The sequence below is a fragment of the Salmo salar genome, unplaced genomic scaffold, assembly GCF_905237065.1.
Source record: "Salmo salar unplaced genomic scaffold, Ssal_v3.1, whole genome shotgun sequence".
Taxonomy (NCBI): Eukaryota; Metazoa; Chordata; class Actinopteri; order Salmoniformes; family Salmonidae; genus Salmo; species Salmo salar.
In genome coordinates, this window is record NW_025549848.1 from 44,127 (window position 1) to 64,724 (window position 20,598).

The window sequence follows — 20,598 nt, forward strand, 5'->3', positions numbered from 1 at the left end:
TTGCTTCCTTGATTTCCATAATCGAAATCTCTTCATCACACATCATTCTATCTGCCTGCGATACTTTGGCACTAATTGTATCCAACACTTTTACAACACACACTTTATCTACATCATTCTTTTTGTAAAGATTTCTGTAAAAGGTTTCAACTGTCTCTAAGATCCCAACAAAATCGTTTACCTTTATTTACACCTCTTTCATCTTCCAACTCTACAATGTAACTCTTAGTTTGTTTTCTTTTTCCAGACCCCAAAAAAAGGATGTACATTTCTCTCCCTCCAAAGCGTACTGTGCCCTGCTCCTAACAATAGCACCCAAACATTTATTTTTTTCATAACGACCCAGCTCTGCATGGATTTTCAAATAATTCACAACATCATAGTCTGGATCCGTATCAGCCTTTTCAAGTTCATGCAACATCCTATTCCTAAGCATTATTTCTTTCTGCTTATCTAAACGGTTATGATTTTTTGCGTACCTAATACTCCTATTTTTTACTTTTACTTTCACTTCCTCCCACCATAAACACACATTCTCTTTTAACAGTACATTAGACATTTCATCATTAATACATTCAACAATTTCATTTCTATATCCTTCCTCCTTTAACAGACTGGCATTTAAACACCAGACACCTCCCCCTCTCCTCTCCACACCAAAACCCATTTGAAATGACATTACTGCATGATCACTATATGCTGTAAAGGTATATGACACCTTCTTAACATTCTGCACCAATTCTTGTTTTGCTAGACATAAATCAATTCTGCTTTGTTTTAATTCCTTTAGAACCACCTGCCTTCTAGAGAATACTCTTCTGTTTGGATTTTCAGCCCTCCATATATCTACTAGATTCTCCTCATTCATAAGTTTCCATAATGCATTTCTAGAAGAGTCATATCTGAATTTAGCACAACTAGAGGCATCCATTCTACTACACCTCACATTAAAATCTCCTATCAGTATACAGTTTTCTGAGCACAGTGTTTTTAATTTGTGAAACATTTCTCTCCTTTCAGATTCAATGTTTGAAGCATAAACATTAATTAAACGAAAAACTACATTTTGAACTTCAAATTCAATTACAATAAGTCTGCCATCATTGTCAGCATATATTTCTTTTACATTTTGCACCACATCATTTTTTATCAAAATAGCCACACCACATGTTTTATCCCCTCCATGACTACAAAAATTAAATCTGACCATTTACTCTTAATCTCCTGCATTTTGGAGTCTGTCCAATTGGTCTCTTGAAAACACAACATGTCTGCCTTAACAGACACTAATACCTGCTCAAATTTGCTCATGTTTCTCAAACTGTTACCATTTAGGGATGCGACTGTAATCATTATGAATGTGTGCAGAAGTATAATCAGAGCCAAACAAGTCCTTAAAAATCCTACTTTTTCTTTTTTCCAAAACCCATCATCTCCCTGGTTTTCGACAATGACCTCTTATTTTTTACAAACAACTGAAGATCCTCACTATCTATTTCATCATCCGTCTCTTTATTTGGATTTTTGGGGGGATCGGCGGGGAAGCCTTTTGAAAAGTGCGCTTTAACAGTGCCCGTGACTTCAGTGGACCCAGCCCACTCTTTGGTGTAATTTTTACACAGGCTTAAAGCTGGCTCAGGCACCTGAGAAGCACCTTGCACCATCTCTACCTGTGTATGTCTTTCACCCATCATGTGCTGCTGTTCCACCTTGTCAGCAGCAGAGACTAAAACGGCGTCTCGTGCTTTGCCAGGAGACATTACAGGCTCTTCAAGCTTATCTGCCACTGTCTCTGGAGTCACACTCTCCATGTCACTCTCATCCTCCCTCTCCATAGGCACACTCCCCTCTTCCTCAGACGTGAGGTCCATTGTTTGCAAAAGTAAGTGATTTTCTCCCTTATTACAGCTACATCTAACTTTAGGTCTGTCACACATTTTGCACACATTTCCTATGTTCCGACATTCTCTGGCATAATGCCCTTGTTCACTACATTTGTGGCATGTGAATTCCGGACATTCCTTAAGTATGTGCCCCGGCTGAATACATAATCTACATACCTTCACTTGATTGTCGTGGATTACACGAAAATATTCAAATCCCTCGACAGTGTTAAATTTTGTAGAATATGGCAAGGATTGCACATTGTCTGTAAACTTTACCTTGCAAAATCTTGTCCCATCTACAATGTCCGTTCCTGGCCACATCCTCCTCTTGATTGGCGTGGTCGCCTTCACCTTCCAGCCTTTTAGTTTCTCTTCTATCTCCTCATCCGTAATGTATGCGGGCAAGTTCAAAAAGGACACCACCAGCTCATCGTTCCCTAGTTCTTTAGCCATGATTTGACAGTTCTTTATCTTTAGCCCGTCTATTAGTCTTTCTTTTCCATTTACATGAGACATTGTTACTTCGTACTTATTCCCGTCTTTCATTCGACATCCCAGAATTGTTCCGCAAACTTCCTTTATTCCTCTCAGCAATTCCATCGTTGTTATTTTCCCTTCTCCACTTATTTCCACGTTCACCGTCAGTTCCTTCTCATATGTTCTTTTTTCAGTTCTTCGTTTAACATTCTGATTTCACTGTTGTCCTTTCTCGTCGTCGTTTGTATTCTTGATGTCGAAGCCATGTTGTCCGTCCGGTTATTTTAAGCAATATCCCCCAAACAGCTCACGCTGATGGGGGACAATAGCAAAAACGTTTCACAGAAACTTCACTACAGTCACTCACAAACTTTCAAACTTATAAGTCAACTAGACCTCCAAAAAAACGATATTCTCTCTCAAGCACTCAGACACCTGCTTCTCTTCCACTTCCTGAAACTCCAAAAAGGGGCGTGTGAAGCAAACGTGATAACCACTACACTACAGAAACTGCTGCTTGATTTTCATGCAAGGAGTAAACCGAATTTTACAGATATTCAGGGCACGTGTTCGAATTTCCAAAATAAAGAATTTATGAAAAAAATTCTCTGTTGAAAGTACAGTACCTACTGAACATGTCAAAGAGCTCTGTTTCCGCCCGGTTTCGAACCAGGGATCTTTCGCGTGTTAAGCAAACGTGATAACCACTACACTACAGAAACTGCTGCAACAATTATCTGCGAGGAGTAAACAAAATTTTACAGATATTCATGGCACGTATTCGAATTTCCAAAATACAGAATTCATGAAAATAACAATTCTTTGTTGAAAGTACAGGACCTACTGCATGTGTCAAAGAGCTCTGTTTCCGCCCGGTTTTGAACCGAGGACCTTTCGCGTGTTAAGCGAACGTGATAACCACTACACTACAGAAACTGCTGCAACAATTATCTGCAAGGAGTAAACCGAATTTTACAGATATTCATGGCACGTGTTCAAATTTCCAAAATTAGGCATTTATGAAAATAACTATTCTCTGTTAATAGTAGAGTACCTACTGCACGTGTCAAAGAGCACTGTTTCCTCCCGGTTTCAAACCGAGGACCTTTCACGTGTAAAGCTAACGCGATAACCACTACACTACAGAAACTGCTGCTTGATTTTTCTGCAAGGAGTAAACCGAATTTTAAAAATATTCATGGCACGTATTCGAATTTCCAAAATAAAGAATTCATGAAATTTTCTGTTACCACTATGGTAAATCAGAATGTGTCAATGAGCGTTGTTTCCGCCCGGTTTCGAACCAGGGACCTTTCGCGTGTGAAGCAAACGTGATAACCACTACACCACAGAAACTACTGCTACAATTAGCTGCAAGGAGTAAACCGAATTTTAAAAATATTCATGGCACGTATTCGAATTTCCAAAATACAGAGAATAATGACAATTCTTTGTTAAAAGTATGGTACTTCTTGAATGTGTCGAAGAGGGTTGTTTCCGCCTGGTTTCAAACCAGGGACCTTTCGCGTGTGAACAAACGTGATAATCACTACACTACAGAAACTGCTGCTACATTTAACTGCGAGGAGTAAACCGAATTTTACAGATATTCATGGCACGTATTCGAATTTCCAAAATACAGAATTCATGAAAATAACAATTCTTTGTTTAAAGTACAGCACCTACTGCACGTGTCAAAGAGCTCTGTTTCCGCCCGGTTTCGAACCGAGGACCTTTCGCGTGTTAAGCGAACGTGATAACCGCTACACTACAGAAACTGCTGCAACAATTATCTGCAAGGAGTAAACCGAATTTTACAGATATTCATGGCACGTGTTCAAATTTCCAAAATTAGGCATTTATGAAAATAACAATTCTCTGTTAAAAGTACAGTACCTACTGCACATGTCAAAGAGCACTGTTTCCTCCCGGTTTCAAACCGAGGACCTTTCGCGTGTAAAGCGAACGTGATAACCACTACACTACAGAAACTGCTGCTTGATTTTTCTGCAAGGAGTAAACCGAATTTTACAGATATTCAGGGCACGTATTCGAATTTCCAAAATAGAGAATTAATGAAATTCTTCTGTTAACACTATGGTAATTCTACAATGTGTCGATGAGCGTTGTTTCCGCCTGGTTTCGAACCAGGGACCTTTCGCGTGTGAAGCAAACGTGATAACCACTACACTACAGAAACTGCTGCTACATTTAGCTGCGAGGAGTAAACCGAATTTTACAGATATTCATGGCACGTATTCGAATTTCCAAAATACAGAATTCATGATAATAACAATTCTTTGTTGAAAGTACAGTACCTACTGCACGTGTCAAAGAGTTCTGTTTCCGCCCGGTTTCGAACCGAGGACCTTTCGCGTGTTAAGCGAACGTGATAACCGCTACACTACAGAAAATGCTTCAACAATTATCTGCAAGGAGTAAACCGAATTTTACAGATATTCATGGCACGTGTTCAAATTTCCAAAATTAGGCATTTATGAAAATAACTATTCTCTGTTAATAGTACAGTACCTACTGCATATGTCAAAGAGCACTGTTTCCTCCCGGTTTCAAACTGAGGACCTTTCACGTGTAAAGCGAACGTGATAACCACTACACTACAGAAACTGCTGCTACATTTATCTGCAAGGAGTAAACCGAATTTTACAGATATTCATGGCACGTGTTCGAATTTCCAAAATAAAGAATTCATGAAAATAACAATTCTCTGTTAAAAGTACAGTACCTACTGCACTTGTCAAAGAGCTCTGTTTCCGCCCGGTTTCGAACCGAGGACCTTTCGCGTGTTAAGCGAACGTGATAACCACTACACTACAGAAACTGCTTCAACAATTATCTGCAAGGAGTAAACCGAATTTTACAGATATTCATGGCACGTGTTCAAATTTCCAAAATTAGGAATTTATGAAAAAACATTCTCTGTTAAAAGTACTGTACCTACTGCACGTGTCAAAGAGCGCTGTTTCCGCCCGGTTTCGAACCGAGGACCTTTCGCGTGTAAAGCGAACGTGATAACCACTACACTACAGAAACTGCTGCTTCATTTACCTGCGAGGAGTAAACCGAATTTTACAGATATTCAGGGCACGTATTCGAATTTCCAAAATACAGAATTCATGAAAATAACAATTCTTTGTTGAAAGTACAGTACCTACTGCACGTGTCAAAGAGCTCTGTTTCCCCCGGTTTCGAACCGAGGACCTTTCGCGTGTTAAGCGAACGTGATAACCACTACACTACAGAAACTTCTGCAACAATTATCTGCAAGGAGTAAACCGAATTTTACAGATATTCATGGCACGTGTTGAAATTTCCAAAATTAGGCATTTATGAAAATAACTATTCTCTTTTAAAAGTACAGTACCTACTGCACGTGTCAAAGAGCACTGTTTCCACCCGGTTTCGAACCGAGGACCTTTCGCGTGTAAAGCGAACGCGATAACCACTACACTACAGAAACTGCTGCTTGATTTTCCTGCAAGGAGTAAACCGAATTTTACAGATATTCAGGGCACGTGTTCGAATTTCCAAAAGTACGGAATTTATGAAAATAACAATTCTTTGTTGAAAGTACAGTACCTACTGCACGTGTCAAAGAGCTCTGTTTCCTCCCGGTTTCAAACTGAGGACCTTTCACGTGTAAAGCTAACGTGATAACCACTACACTACAGAAACTGCTGCTACATTTAGCTGCAAGGAGTAAACCGAATTTTACAGATATTCATGGCACGTATTCGAATTTCCAAAATAAAGAATTCATGAAATTTTCTGTTACCACTATGGTACTACAGAATGTGTCAATGAGCGTTGTTTCCGCCCGGTTTCGAACCAGGGACATTTCGCGTGTGAAGCGAACGTGATAACCACTACACCACAGAAACTACTGCTACAATAAGCTGCAAGGAGTAAACCGAATTTTAAAGATATTCATGGCACGTATTCGAATTTCCAAAATAAGAGATTAATGAAAAATTCTTTGTTAACAGTATGGTACTACTTGAATGTGTCAATGAGCGTTGTTTCCGCCCGGTTTCGAACCAGGGACCTTTCGCGTGTGAAGCAAACGTGATAACCACTACACTACAGAAACTGCTGCTACATTTAGCTGCGAGGAGTAAACCGAATTTTACAGATATTCATGGCACGTGTTCGAATTTCCAAAATACAGAATTTATGAAAATAACAATTCTTTGTTGAAAGTACAGTACCTACTGCACGTGTCAAAGAGCTCTGTTTCCGCCCGGTTTCGAACCGAGGACCTTTCGCGTGTTAAGCGAACGTGATAACCGCAACACTACAGAAACTGCTGCAGCAATTATCTGCAAGGAGTAAACCGAATTTTACAGATATTCATGGCACGTGTTCAAATTTCCAAAATTAGGCATTTATGAAAATAACCTATTCTCTGTTAATAGTACAGTACCTACTGCACATGTCAAAGAGCACTGTTTCCTCCCGGTTTCAAACTGAGGACCTTTCACGTGTAAAGCGAACGTGATAACCACTACACTACAGAAACTGCTGCTACATTTAGCTGCAAGGAGTAAACCGAATTTTACAGATATTCATGGCACGTGTTCAAATTTCCAAAATTAGGAATTTATGAAAAAATATTCTCTGTTAACAGTACAGTACCTACAGAACGTGTCAAAGAGTGCTGTTTCCGCCCGGTTTCGAACCGAGGACCTTTCGCGTGTAAAGCAAACGTGATAACCACTACACTACAGAAACTGCTGGTACAATTAGCTGCAAGGAGTAAACCGAATTTTACAGATATTCATGGCACGTGTTCGAATTTCCAAAATAAGGAATTTATGAAAATAACTATTCTCTGTTGAAAGTACAGTACCTACTGCACGTGTCAAAGAGCGCTGTTTCCGCCCGGTTTCGAACCGAGGACCTTTCGCGTGTTAAGCGAACGTGATAACCACTACACTACAGAAACTGCTGCTACATTATGCTGCAAGGAGTAAACCGAATTTTACAGATATTCATGGCACGTGTTCAAATTTCCAAAATTAGGAATTTATGAAAATAACATTCTCTGTTAATAGTACAGTACCTACTGAATGTGTCAAAGAGCACTGTTTCCGCCCGGTTTCGAACCGAGGACCTTTCGTAAGCGAACGTGATTTATTTTTTTTTTTTTTTTTATTATCAAAAATGTTTGTTTACAATATTTACAGTACAATCTACTGTTTACAGTACAATCCACAGAGAACAATACAGAAGACACTAGACTAACAGAGGCAGGTGAACAATTCACCCCCTATCAAATTATCAACAAAGAAAATATCAAAACAGTGCTTTCAAAAATTATAAGTGATACCTCCACTCTCCTCTCGTGAAATTAACCCACTCCCTTCAACAAAAGACTCATCAAAATGTTCCATCCCATAATTAAACAACATATCTATGTGTTTACTGAACAGTGCTATAAAGATACTCCACACCTGAACCCTCTTTCTGTCAAAAGAAACATAATTCCTCCTACAAAAAATAGCATACCTCACAAAACTCAAAACCATATTCAACAAACACACATTAGCACCCTCACATTTACCAGACACTCCAAATAACAAAAGTTCCTCCCACGCATACTTTTTCACGAAATCTCCCCCCCAGTTTCTACATAACATTTCCTTAACTTTACAAAAAAAATATTTTAAATCCTCACATTCTATAAACAAATGCATAAGAGTTTCCGGGAAACGTCCACATACGTCGCATTCCCTTTCTATCTCACAATTAATTTTCTTTAGCACCACCTTTGTAAATATTCTATTATGTCTTAGTTTGAAATCATTATTTTCACACTCCTTACTATTATATTTTACATTTAAATTTCCCCATATCTTTTTTCATCCAATTCCGGAAAAACTACTTTCCAAAATTTCTCAGCAGCCGGCCTTCTACACACTTTTCCTACCATTATTCTATACAATCTTTTCACTGGTATACTAGATAAATGTACTTTCTTCTTACTGCTACCAATGAACAAATTAGGAAATACAAATAAATCTTCTCTTTCAACTTCACTATTTATTAAATCAACCCATGCTCTTGGTATACTATTCTTTATCTTGTCATACATATTATTCACTGTTCCCCTTCCCACCTCTTCATCCCATTCATTGATTATGTCAAAAATAGCTTCCCCAGGTAAAAACCCTGGAATTACCTCATATGTATAATCTTTTATTTGCCGTAGACCTGCACTCATAAATGCTTTATTATACAAAACTTTTTCTTTGTTCTTGATTTTCTCATTCAGAAATATAGGTTGATTCATAATCAGGTCAATATGTCCACATTCATAATATACATTAGGCAACAACTCTGCCCATGCATTTAGCACCTCTTTATAAAAATCTGGTACCTTTTCAAACATTGCCCTTTTAAGCCCCATCAATAAACCATTATCCTCACAACCACCACTCTCCTCTAAGTAGACTCTAAAGAAGTGTTTCCAGCCATAATCTTCACTGTCATACAAATATTTCTTTACTGTTTTTATCCTAATAGCTTTTCTTTTGACATCTAAATCTACAAGTTTTAAACCTCCATCCACATAGTCAGCAATCAATGTTTTCTGAGATATTCTCACTCCTTTACCATCCCATATAAAATTTGACACCACATTATTCAATTCATTTAGGACCCACTCCGGCATGTCCAGGACTCCCAAAACATACACAAATTTGGATAATACCAAAGCATTTGCAACAATTACTTTCCCTTGTAACTTTAGTTTTCTATTTTTCCAGAAATTCAACGTTAGCTTGACTTTATTAAGGATCCCAGTCCAAGTTATATCTTTTGCCTCTTTCTCCTTTACACCAATGTTTACTCCCAGCACTTTAATAAAATCCTTTGCGCTCTTGAATGGAATCTCACACCCGTTTACATTGATATCCCCAACAAACATTATTTCAGTCTTCTCTATATTAACTTTAGCACCCGATGCCTTGCCATATATATCTATGATCCCCATAATGCTTCCAATACTTTCTATATCCTTCACAGTACAAGTAGTGTCATCAGCGTACTGATGTACAACACTGACACCACCACCTGGGATTCCAACACCCCTTACTTCTTTATTACTATTTATCAATGTAGCTAACGGTTCTGTAGAAACACTGTACAGCAGAGCTGACAAAGGACAGCCCTGCCTTACTGACCTCTCCACAGGGAAAGTATCTGTTAACACTCCGTTACATTTAACACAACTTTTAGCCCCACTATACAACAGGTTGATCCAAGATACAAACTTTGGCCCAAACCCAAACCTCTCCAAAGTCTGTAATAAAAAGCTGTGCTCCACTCTATCGAAAGCTTTGTTAAAGTCCAAACTTAAAACTATACCACCTTCATTTTTCATTTGATTAACAACATCCCTAATTGTACAAATGACATCTGCAATATCTCTTCCAGGTATGCCGTAGGCTTGTGTTGATTCAATAATACTCCCAATCACCTTTTTCATCCTATTCGCTAACACTTTAGTCAGTATCTTATAATCCGAATTTAGAAGGCTAATAGGCCTATAATTTTCTAACTTTAATCTACTGCCCCTATTTTTGAATAAGATCGTTAACATTCCAGTTGACATAGACTCAGGGATTTCCTTATTCTCTTCCATATAATGAAACACCCTCACTAAAATGGGTGCCAAAATATCTACAAAGACTTTATAGAACTCATTTGTTAAACCATCCAAACCCGGACTTTTATTACCTTGCGTGCTAACAATTGCTTCCTTGATTTCCATAATCGAAATCTCTTCATCACACATCATTCTATCTGCCTGCGATACTTTGGCACTAATTGTATCCAACACTTTTACAACACACACTTTATCTACATCATTCTTTTTGTAAAGATTTCTGTAAAAGGTTTCAACTGTCTCTAAGATCCCAACAAAATCGTTTACCTTTACACCTCTTTCATCTTCCAACTCTACAATGTAACTCTTAGTTTGTTTTCTTTTTCCAGACCCAAAAAAAGGATGTACATTTCTCTCCCTCCAAAGCGTACTGTGCCCTGCTCCTAACAATAGCACCCAAACATTTATTTTTTCATAACGACCCAGCTCTGCATGGATTTTCAAATAATTCACAACATCATAGTCTGGATCCGTATCAGCCTTTTCAAGTTCATGCAACATCCTATTCCTAAGCATTATTTCTTTCTGCTTATCTAAACGGTTATGATTTTTTGCGTACCTAATACTCCTATTTTTTACTTTTACTTTCACTTCCTCCCACCATAAACACACATTCTCTTTTAACAGTACATTAGACATTTCATCATTAATACATTCAACAATTTCATTTCTATATCCTTCCTCCTTTAACAGACTGGCATTTAAACACCAGACACCTCCCCTCTCCTCTCCACACCAAAACCCATTTGAAATGACATTACTGCATGATCACTATATGCTGTAAAGGTATATGACACCTTCTTAACATTCTGCACCAATTCTTGTTTTGCTAGACATAAATCAATTCTGCTTTGTTTTAATTCCTTTAGAACCACCTGCCTTCTAGAGAATACTCTTCTGTTTGGATTTTCAGCCCTCCATATATCTACTAGATTCTCCTCATTCATAAGTTTCCATAATGCATTTCTAGAAGAGTCATATCTGAATTTAGCACAACTAGAGGCATCCATTCTACTACACCTCACATTAAAATCTCCTATCAGTATACAGTTTTCTGAGCACAGTGTTTTTAATTTGTGAAACATTTCTCTCCTTTCAGATTCAATGTTTGAAGCATAAACATTAATTAAACGAAAAACTACATTTTGAACTTCAAATTCAATTACAATAAGTCTGCCATCATTGTCAGCATATATTTCTTTTACATTTTGCACCACATCATTTTTTATCAAAATAGCCACACCACATGTTTTATCCCCTCCATGACTACAAAAATTAAATCTGACCATTTACTCTTAATCTCCTGCATTTTGGAGTCTGTCCAATTGGTCTCTTGAAAACACAACATGTCTGCCTTAACAGACACTAATACCTGCTCAAATTTGCTCATGTTTCTCAAACTGTTACCATTTAGGGATGCGACTGTAATCATTATGAATGTGTGCAGAAGTATAATCAGAGCCAAACAAGTCCTTAAAAATCCTACTTTTTCTTTTTTCCAAAACCCATCATCTCCCTGGTTTTCGACAATGACCTCTTATTTTTTACAAACAACTGAAGATCCTCACTATCTATTTCATCATCCGTCTCTTTATTTGGATTTTTGGGGGATCGGCGGGGAAGCCTTTTGAAAAGTGCGCTTTAACAGTGCCCGTGACTTCAGTGGACCCAGCCCACTCTTTGGTGTAATTTTTACACAGGCTTAAAGCTGGCTCAGGCACCTGAGAAGCACCTTGCACCATCTCTACCTGTGTATGTCTTTCACCCATCATGTGCTGCTGTTCCACCTTGTCAGCAGCAGAGACTAAAACGGCGTCTCGTGCTTTGCCAGGAGACATTACAGGCTCTTCAAGCTTATCTGCCACTGTCTCTGGAGTCACACTCTCCATGTCACTCTCATCCTCCCTCTCCATAGGCACACTCCCCTCTTCCTCAGACGTGAGGTCCATTGTTTGCAAAAGTAAGTGATTTTCTCCCTTATTACAGCTACATCTAACTTTAGGTCTGTCACACATTTTGCACACATTTCCTATGTTCCGACATTCTCTGGCATAATGCCCTTGTTCACTACATTTGTGGCATGTGAATTCCGGACATTCCTTAAGTATGTGCCCCGGCTGAATACATAATCTACATACCTTCACTTGATTGTCGTGGATTACACGAAAATATTCAAATCCCTCGACAGTGTTAAATTTTGTAGAATATGGCAAGGATTGCACATTGTCTGTAAACTTTACCTTGCAAAATCTTGTCCCATCTACAATGTCCATTCCTGGCCACATCTTCCTCTTGATTGGCGTGGTCGCCTTCACCTTCCAGCCTTTTAGTTTCTCTTCTATCTCCTCATCCGTAATGTATGCGGGCAAGTTCAAAAAGGACACCACCAGCTCATCGTTCCCTAGTTCTTTAGCCATGATTTGACAGTTCTTTATCTTTAGCCCGTCTATTAGTCTTTCTTTTCCATTTACATGAGACATTGTTACTTCATACTTATTCCCGTCTTTCATTCGACATCCCAGTATTGTTCCGCAAACTTCCTTTATTCCTCTCAGCAATTCCATCGTTGTTATTTTCCCTTCTCCACTTATTTCCACGTTCACCGTCAGTTCCTTCTCATATGTTCTTTTTTCAGTTCTTCGTTTAACATTCTGATTTCACTGTTGTCCTTTCTCGTCGTCGTTTGTATTCTTGATGTCGAAGCCATGTTGTCCGTCCGGTTATTTTAAGCAATATCCCCCAAACAGCTCACGCTGATGGGGGACAATAGCAAAAACGTTTCACAGAAACTTCACTACAGTCACTCACAAACTTTCAAACTTATAAGTCAACTAGACCTCCAAAAAAACGATATTCTCTCTCAAGCACTCAGACACCTGCTTCTCTTCCACTTCCTGAAACTCCAAAAAGGGGCGTGTGAAGCAAACGTGATAACCACTACACCACAGAAACTACTGCTACAATTATCTGCAAGGAGTAAACCGAATTTTAAAAATATTCATGGCACGTATTCGAATTTCCAAAATACAGAATTTATGAAAATAACTATTCTCTGTTGAAAGTACAGTACCTACTGCACGTGTCAAAGAGCACTGTTTCCGCCCGGTTTCGAACCGAGGATCTTTCGCGTGTAAAGCGAACGTGATAACAACTACACTACAGAAACTGCTGCAACAATTACCTGCAAGGAGTAAACCGAATTTTACAGATATTCATGGCACGTGTTCAAATTTCCAAAATTAGGCATTTATGAAAATAACTATTCTGTGTTAATAGTACAGTACCTACTGCACGTGTCAAAGAGCACTGTTTCCTCCCGGTTTCAAACTGAGGACCTTTCACGTGTAAAGCGAACGTGATAACCACTACACCACAGAAACTGCTGCTTGAATTTTCTGCAAGGAGTAAACCGAATTTTAAAAATATTCATGGCACGTATTCGAATTTCCAAAATAAGAGAATTAATGAAATTTTCTGTTAACACTATGGTACTTCTAGAATGTGTCAATGAGCGTTGTTTCCGCCCGGTTTCGAACCAGGGACCTTTCGCGTGTGAAGAAAACGTGATAACCACTACACCACAGAAACTGCTGCTACATTTAGCTGCGAGGAGTAAATCGAATTTTACAGATATTCATGGCACGTATTCGAATTTCCAAAATACAGAATTCATGAAAATAACAATTCTTTGTTGAAAGTACAGTACCTACAGCACTTGTCAAAGAGCTCTGTTTCCGCCCGGTTTCGAACCGAGGACCTTTCGCGTGTTAAGCAAACGTGATAACCGCTACACTACAGAAACTGCTTCAACAATTATCTGCAAGGAGTAAACCGAATTTTACAGATATTCATGGCACGTGTTCAAATTTCCAAAATTAGGCATTTATGAAAATAACTATTCTCTGTTAATAGTACAGTACCTACTGCACATGTCAAAGAGCAGTGTTTCCTCCCGGTTTCAAACTGAGGACCTTTCACGTGTAAAGCGAACGTGATAACCACTACACTACAGAAACTGCTGCTAGATTTTTCTGCAAGGAGTAAACCCAATTTTAAAGATATTCATGGCACGTGTTGAAATTTCCAAAATTAGGAATTTATGAAAATATTCTCTTTACAACTATGTACTACAGAAGATGTCAAAGAGCGTTGTTTCCGCCCGGTTTCGAACCGGGGACCTTTCGCGTGTAAAGCGAACGTGATTTTTTATTTTTTTTTTTTTTTTAATTATCAAAAATGTTTGTTTACAATATTTACAGTACAATCTACTGTTTACAGTACAATCCACAGAGAACAATACAGAAGACACTAGACTAAAGAGGCAGGTGAACAATTCACCCCCTATCAAATTATCAACAAAGAAAATATCAAAACAGTGCTTTCAAAAATTATAAGTGATACCTCCACTCTCCTCTCGTGAAATTAACCCACTCCCTTCAACAAAAGACTCATCAAAATGTTCCATCCCATAATTAAACAACATATCTATGTGTTTACTGAACAGTGCTATAAAGATACTCCACACCTGAACCCTCTTTCTGTCAAAAGAAACATAATTCCTCCTACAAAAAATAGCATACCTCACAAAACTCAAAACCATATTCAACAAACACACATTAGCACCCTCACATTTACCAGACACTCCAAATAACAAAAGTTCCTCCCACGCATACTTTTTCACGAAATCTCCCCCCAGTTTCTACATAACATTTCCTTAACTTTACAAAAAAATATTTTAAATCCTCACATTCTATAAACAAATGCATAAGAGTTTCCGGGAAACGTCCACATACGTCGCATTCCCTTTCTATCTCACAATTAATTTTCTTTAGCACCACCTTTGTAAATATTCTATTATGTCTTAGTTTGAAATCATTATTTTCACACTCCTTACTATTATATTTTACATTTAAATTTCCCCATATCTTTTTTCATCCAATTCCGGAAAAACTACTTTCCAAAATTTCTCAGCAGCCGGCCTTCTACACACTTTTCCTACCATTATTCTATACAATCTTTTCACTGGTATACTAGATAAATGTACTTTCTTCTTACTGCTACCAATGAACAAATTAGGAAATACAAATAAATCTTCTCTTTCAACTTCACTATTTATTAAATCAACCCATGCTCTTGGTATACTATTCTTTATCTTGTCATACATATTATTCACTGTTCCCCTTCCCACCTCTTCATCCCATTCATTGATTATGTCAAAAATAGCTTCCCCAGGTAAAAACCCTGGAATTACCTCATAAGTATAATCTTTTATTTGCCGTAGACCTGCACTCATAAATACTTTATTATACAAAACTTTTTCTTTGTTCTTGATTTTCTCATTCAGAAATATAGGTTGATTCATAATCAGGTCAATATGTCCACATTCATAATATACATTAGGCAACAACTCTGCCCATGCATTTAGCACCTCTTTATAAAAATCTGGTACCTTTTCAAACATTGCCCTTTTAAGCCCCATCAATAAACCATTATCCTCACAACCACCACTCTCCTCTAAGTAGACTCTAAAGAAGTGTTTCCAGCCATAATCTTCACTGTCATACAAATATTTCTTTACTGTTTTTATCCTAATAGCTTTTCTTTTGACATCTAAATCTACAAGTTTTAAACCTCCATCCACATAGTCAGCAATCAATGTTTTCTGAGATATTCTCACTCCTTTACCATCCCATATAAAATTTGACACCACATTATTCAATTCATTTAGGACCCACTCCGGCATGTCCAGGACTCCCAAAACATACACAAATTTGGATAATACCAAAGCATTTGCAACAATTACTTTCCCTTGTAACTTTAGTTTTCTATTTTTCCAGAAATTCAACGTTAGCTTGACTTTATTAAGGATCCCAGTCCAAGTTATATCTTTTGCCTCTTTCTCCTTTACACCAATGTTTACTCCCAGCACTTTAATAAAATCCTTTGCGCTCTTGAATGGAATCTCACACCCGTTTACATTGATATCCCCAACAAACATTATTTCAGTCTTCTCTATATTAACTTTAGCACCCGATGCCTTGCCATATATATCTATGATCCCCATAATGCTTCCAATACTTTCTATATCCTTCACAGTACAAGTAGTGTCATCAGCGTACTGATGTACAACACTGACACCACCACCTGGGATTCCAACACCCCTTACTTCTTTATTACTATTTATCAATGTAGCTAACGGTTCTGTAGAAACACTGTACAGCAGAGCTGACAAAGGACAGCCCTGCCTTACTGACCTCTCCACAGGGAAAGTATCTGTTAACACTCCGTTACATTTAACACAACTTTTAGCCCCACTATACAACAGGTTGATCCAAGATACAAACTTTGGCCCAAACCCAAACCTCTCCAAAGTCTGTAATAAAAAGATGTGCTCCACTCTATCGAAAGCTTTGTTAAAGTCCAAACTTAGCTGGAGGGGTGCTCTCATCTTATCTACGAACATAGACAGGGCTCTAACTCCTCTAGCTCCACAATGAAATAGGGTGCAGGCCAGGCAGCAGGCTGTTAGCCAGCCTGCCAGCTTAGTGGAGTCTGCCACTAGCACAGTCAGCGTAGTCAGCTCAGCTTTCCCCATTGAGACCGTGTCTGTGCCTCGATCTAGGTTGGGCAAAATTAAAAATGGCGGTGTTCGCTTTAGCAATCTCACTAGTATAAAGACCTCCTCCATTCCTGCCATTATTGAAAGAGATTGTGATACCTCACATCTCAAAATTGGGTTACTTAATGTTAGATCCCTCACTTCCAAGGCAGTTATAGTCAATGAACTAATCACTGATAATAATCTTGATGTGATTGGCCTGACTGAAACATGGCTTAAGCCTGATGAATTTACTGTGTTAAATAAGGCCTCACCCCCTGGTTACATTAGTGACCATACCCCCGTGCATCCGGCAAAGGCGGAGGTGTTGCTAACATTTACGATAGCAAATTTCAATTTACAAAAAAAAAACAACAATGACGTTTTCGTCTTTTGAGCTTCTAGTCATGAAATCTATGCAGCCTACTCACTCACTTTTTATAGCTACTGTTTATAGGCCTCCTGGGCCATATGCAGTGTTCCTCACTGAGTTCCCTGAATTCCTATCGGATCTTGTAGTCATAGCAGATAATATTCTAATTTTTGGTGACTTTAACATTCACATGGAAAAGTCCACAGACCCACTCCAAAAGGCTTTCGGAGCCATCATCGACTCAGTGGGTTTTGTCCAACATGTCTCTGGACCTACTCACTGCCACAGTCATACTCTGGACCTAGTTTTGTCCCATGGAATAAATGTGGATCTAAATGTTTTTCCTCATAATCCTGGACTATCGGACCACCATTTTATTACGTTTGCAATTGCAACAAATAATCTGCTCAGACCCCAACCAAGGAGCATTAAAAGTCGTGCTATAAATTCTCAGACAACCCAAAGATTCCTTGATGCCCTTCCAGACTGCCTCTGCCTACCCAAGGACGTCAGAGGACAAAAATCAGTTAACCACCTAACCGAGGAACTCAATTTAACCTTGCGCAATACCCTAGATGCAGTTGCACCCCTAAAAACTAAAAACATCTGTCATAAGAAACTAGCTCCCTGGTATACAGAAAATACACGAGCTCTGACGCAAGCTTCCAGAAAATTGGAACGGAAATGGCGCCACACCAAACTGGAAGTCTTCCGACTAGCTTGGAAAGACAGTACCGTGCAGTATCGAAGAGCCCTTACTGCTGCTCGATCATCCTATTTTTCCAACTTAATTGAGGAAAATAAGAACAATCCGAAATTTCTTTTTGATACTGTCGCAAAGCTAACTAAAAAGCAGCCTTCGCAAATGGAGGATGGCTTTCACTTCAGCAGTAATAAATTTATGAACTTCTTTGAGGAAAAGATCATGATCATTAGAAAGCAAATTACAGACTCCTCTTTAAATCTGGGTATTCCTCCAAAGCTCCATTGTCCTGAGTCTGCACAACTCTGCCAGGACCTAGGATCAAGGGAGATACTAAAGTGTTTTAGTACTATATCTCTTGACGCAATGATGAAAATAATCATGGCCTCCAAACCCTCAAGCTGCATACTGGACCCTATTCCAACTAAACTACTGAAAGAGCTGCTTCCTGTGCTTGGCCCTCCTATGTTGAACATAATAAACGGCTCTCTATCCACCGGATGTGTACCAAGCTCACTAAAAGTGGCAGTAATAAAGCCTCTCTTGAAAAAGCCGAATCTTGATCCAGAAATTATAAAAAACTATCGGCCTATATCGAATCTTCCATTCCTCTCCAAAATTTTTGAAAAAGCTGTTGCACAGCAACTGACTGCCTTCCTGAAGACAAACAATGTATACGAAACGCTTCAGTCTGGTTTTAGACCCCATCATAGCACTGAGACTGCACTTGTGAAGGTGGTAAATGACCTTTTAATGACGTCAGACCGAGGCTCTGCATCTGTCCTCGTGCTCCTAGATCTTAGTGCCGCTTTTGATACCATCGATCACCACATTCTTTTGGAGAGATTGGAAACCCAAATTGGTCTACATGGACAAGTTCTGGCCTGGTTTAGATCTTATCTGTCGGAAAGATATCAGTTTGTCTCTGTGAATGGTTTGTCCTCTGACAAATCAATTGTAAATTTCGGTGTTCCTCAAGGTTCCGTTTTAGGACCACTATTGTTTTCACTATATATTTTACCTCTTGGGGATGTCATTCGAAAACATAATGTTAAATTTCACTGCTATGCGGACGACACACAGCTGTACATTTCAATGAAACATGGTGAAGCCCCAAAATTGCCCTCGCTAGAAGCCTGTGTTTCAGACATAAAGAAGTGGATGGCTGCAAACTTTCTACTTTTAAACTCGGACAAAACAGAGATGCTTGTTCTAGGTCCCAAGAAACAAAGAGATCTTCTGTTGAATCTGACAATTAATCTGGATGGTTGTACAGTCGTCTCAAATAAAACTGTGAAGGACCTCGGCGTTACTCTGGACCCTGATCTCTCTTTTGAAGAACATATCAAGACTGTTTCAAGGACAGCTTTTTTCCATCTACGTAACATTGCAAAAATCAGAAATTTTCTGTCCAAAAATGACGCAGAAAAATTAATCCATGCTTTTGTTACTTCTAGGCTGGACTACTGCAATGCTCTACTTTCCGGCTACCCGGATAAAGCACTAAATAAACTTCAGTTAGTGCTAAATACGGCTGCTAGAATCCTGACTAGAACCAAAAAATTTGATCATATTACTCCAGTGTTAGCCTCCCTACACTGGCTTCCTGTTAAGGCAAGGGCTGATTTCAAGGTTTTACTGCTAACCTACAAAGCATTACATGGGCTTGCTCCTACCTATCTTTCCGATTTGGTCCTGCCGTACATACCTACACGTACGCTACGGTCACAAGACGCAGGCCTCCTAATTGTCCCTAGAATTTCTAAGCAAACGGCTGGAGGTAGGGCTTTCTCCTATAGAGCTCCATTTTTATGGAATGGTCTGCCTACCAATGTGAGAGACGCAGACTCAGTCTCAACCTTTAAGTCTTTACTGAAGACTTATCTCTTCAGTAGGTCCTATGATTAAGTATAGTCTGGCCCAGGAGTGTGAAGGTGAACGGAAAGGCTGGAGCAACGAACCGCCCTTGCTGTCTCTGCCTTGCCGGTTCCCCTCTTTCCACTGGGATTCTCTGCCTCTAACCCTTTTACAGAGGCTGAGTCACTGGCCTACTGGTGTTCTTCCATGCCGTCCATGGGAGGGGTGCGTCACTTGAGTGGGTTGAGTCACTGACGTGGTCTTCCTGTCTGGGTTGGCGCCCCCCCCCTTGGGTTGTGCCATGGCGGAGATCGTTGTGGGCTATACTCGGCCTTGTCTTAGGACGGTAAGTTGGTGGTTGGAGACATCCCTCTAGTGGTGTGGGGGCTGTGCTTTGGCAAAGTGGGTGGGGTTATATCCTGCCTGTTTGGCCCTGTCCGGGGTATCATCGGATGGGGCCACAGTGTCTTCTGATCCCTCCTGTCTCAGCCTCCAGTATTTATGCTGCAGTAGTTTATGTGTCGGGGGCTAGGGTCAGTCGTTTACATCTGGAGTATTTCTCTTGTCTTATCCGGTGTCCTGTGTGTATTTAAATATGCTCTCTCTAATTCTCTCTTTCTCTCTTTCTGTCTTTCTCTCGGAGGACCTGAGCCCTAGGACCATGCCTCAGGACTACCTGGTATGATGACTCCTTGCTGTCCCCAGTCCACCTGGCCGTGCTGCTGCTCCAGTTTCAACTGTTCTGCCTGCGGCTATGGAACCCTGACCTGTTCACCGGACGTGCTTGTTGCACCCTCGACAACTACTATGATTATTATTATTTGACCATGCTGGTCATTTATGATAACATTTTAACATTTTGACCATGTTCTGTTATAATATCCACCCTGCACAGCCAGAAGAGGACTGGCCACCCCTCATAGCCTGGTTCCTCTCTAGGTTTCTTCCTAGGTTTTTGGCCTTTCTAGGGAGTTTTTCCTAGGGAGTTTTTCCTAGCCACCGTGCTTCTTTCAC

General features: G+C 39.4%; 19 non-coding genes across 19 annotated transcripts; all 19 read right to left on the reverse strand.

The window, feature by feature from the left end:
• Window positions 1–3,012: 3,012 nt before the first annotated feature.
• Window positions 3,013–3,085, reverse strand: trnav-aac (transfer RNA valine (anticodon AAC)). Its single transcript has one exon. It is a non-coding gene; the product is annotated as a tRNA-Val (tRNA).
• A 141-nt stretch (window positions 3,086–3,226) lies between these two features.
• On the reverse strand, window positions 3,227–3,299 carry trnav-aac (transfer RNA valine (anticodon AAC)). Its single transcript has one exon. It is a non-coding gene; the product is annotated as a tRNA-Val (tRNA).
• Window positions 3,300–3,646: 347 nt separating this feature from the next.
• Window positions 3,647–3,719, reverse strand: trnav-cac (transfer RNA valine (anticodon CAC)). The gene has a single exon. It is a non-coding gene; the product is annotated as a tRNA-Val (tRNA).
• Window positions 3,720–4,068: 349 nt separating this feature from the next.
• On the reverse strand, window positions 4,069–4,141 carry trnav-aac (transfer RNA valine (anticodon AAC)). Its single transcript has one exon. It is a non-coding gene; the product is annotated as a tRNA-Val (tRNA).
• A 141-nt stretch (window positions 4,142–4,282) lies between these two features.
• Window positions 4,283–4,355, reverse strand: trnav-uac (transfer RNA valine (anticodon UAC)). Its single transcript has one exon. It is a non-coding gene; the product is annotated as a tRNA-Val (tRNA).
• Window positions 4,356–4,490: 135 nt separating this feature from the next.
• trnav-cac (transfer RNA valine (anticodon CAC)) lies at window positions 4,491–4,563 on the reverse strand. Its single transcript has one exon. It is a non-coding gene; the product is annotated as a tRNA-Val (tRNA).
• A 141-nt stretch (window positions 4,564–4,704) lies between these two features.
• Window positions 4,705–4,777, reverse strand: trnav-aac (transfer RNA valine (anticodon AAC)). Its single transcript has one exon. It is a non-coding gene; the product is annotated as a tRNA-Val (tRNA).
• A 355-nt stretch (window positions 4,778–5,132) lies between these two features.
• Window positions 5,133–5,205, reverse strand: trnav-aac (transfer RNA valine (anticodon AAC)). The gene has a single exon. It is a non-coding gene; the product is annotated as a tRNA-Val (tRNA).
• Window positions 5,206–5,344: 139 nt separating this feature from the next.
• On the reverse strand, window positions 5,345–5,417 carry trnav-uac (transfer RNA valine (anticodon UAC)). The gene has a single exon. It is a non-coding gene; the product is annotated as a tRNA-Val (tRNA).
• A 141-nt stretch (window positions 5,418–5,558) lies between these two features.
• Window positions 5,559–5,630, reverse strand: trnav-aac (transfer RNA valine (anticodon AAC)). The gene has a single exon. It is a non-coding gene; the product is annotated as a tRNA-Val (tRNA).
• Window positions 5,631–5,771: 141 nt separating this feature from the next.
• Window positions 5,772–5,844, reverse strand: trnav-uac (transfer RNA valine (anticodon UAC)). Its single transcript has one exon. It is a non-coding gene; the product is annotated as a tRNA-Val (tRNA).
• Window positions 5,845–6,192: 348 nt separating this feature from the next.
• On the reverse strand, window positions 6,193–6,265 carry trnav-cac (transfer RNA valine (anticodon CAC)). The gene has a single exon. It is a non-coding gene; the product is annotated as a tRNA-Val (tRNA).
• A 136-nt stretch (window positions 6,266–6,401) lies between these two features.
• Window positions 6,402–6,474, reverse strand: trnav-cac (transfer RNA valine (anticodon CAC)). Its single transcript has one exon. It is a non-coding gene; the product is annotated as a tRNA-Val (tRNA).
• Window positions 6,475–6,615: 141 nt separating this feature from the next.
• On the reverse strand, window positions 6,616–6,688 carry trnav-aac (transfer RNA valine (anticodon AAC)). Its single transcript has one exon. It is a non-coding gene; the product is annotated as a tRNA-Val (tRNA).
• A 354-nt stretch (window positions 6,689–7,042) lies between these two features.
• Window positions 7,043–7,115, reverse strand: trnav-uac (transfer RNA valine (anticodon UAC)). Its single transcript has one exon. It is a non-coding gene; the product is annotated as a tRNA-Val (tRNA).
• Window positions 7,116–7,256: 141 nt separating this feature from the next.
• Window positions 7,257–7,329, reverse strand: trnav-aac (transfer RNA valine (anticodon AAC)). The gene has a single exon. It is a non-coding gene; the product is annotated as a tRNA-Val (tRNA).
• Window positions 7,330–13,146: 5,817 nt separating this feature from the next.
• Window positions 13,147–13,219, reverse strand: trnav-uac (transfer RNA valine (anticodon UAC)). Its single transcript has one exon. It is a non-coding gene; the product is annotated as a tRNA-Val (tRNA).
• A 349-nt stretch (window positions 13,220–13,568) lies between these two features.
• On the reverse strand, window positions 13,569–13,641 carry trnav-cac (transfer RNA valine (anticodon CAC)). The gene has a single exon. It is a non-coding gene; the product is annotated as a tRNA-Val (tRNA).
• A 141-nt stretch (window positions 13,642–13,782) lies between these two features.
• On the reverse strand, window positions 13,783–13,855 carry trnav-aac (transfer RNA valine (anticodon AAC)). The gene has a single exon. It is a non-coding gene; the product is annotated as a tRNA-Val (tRNA).
• Window positions 13,856–20,598: the final 6,743 nt, after the last annotated feature.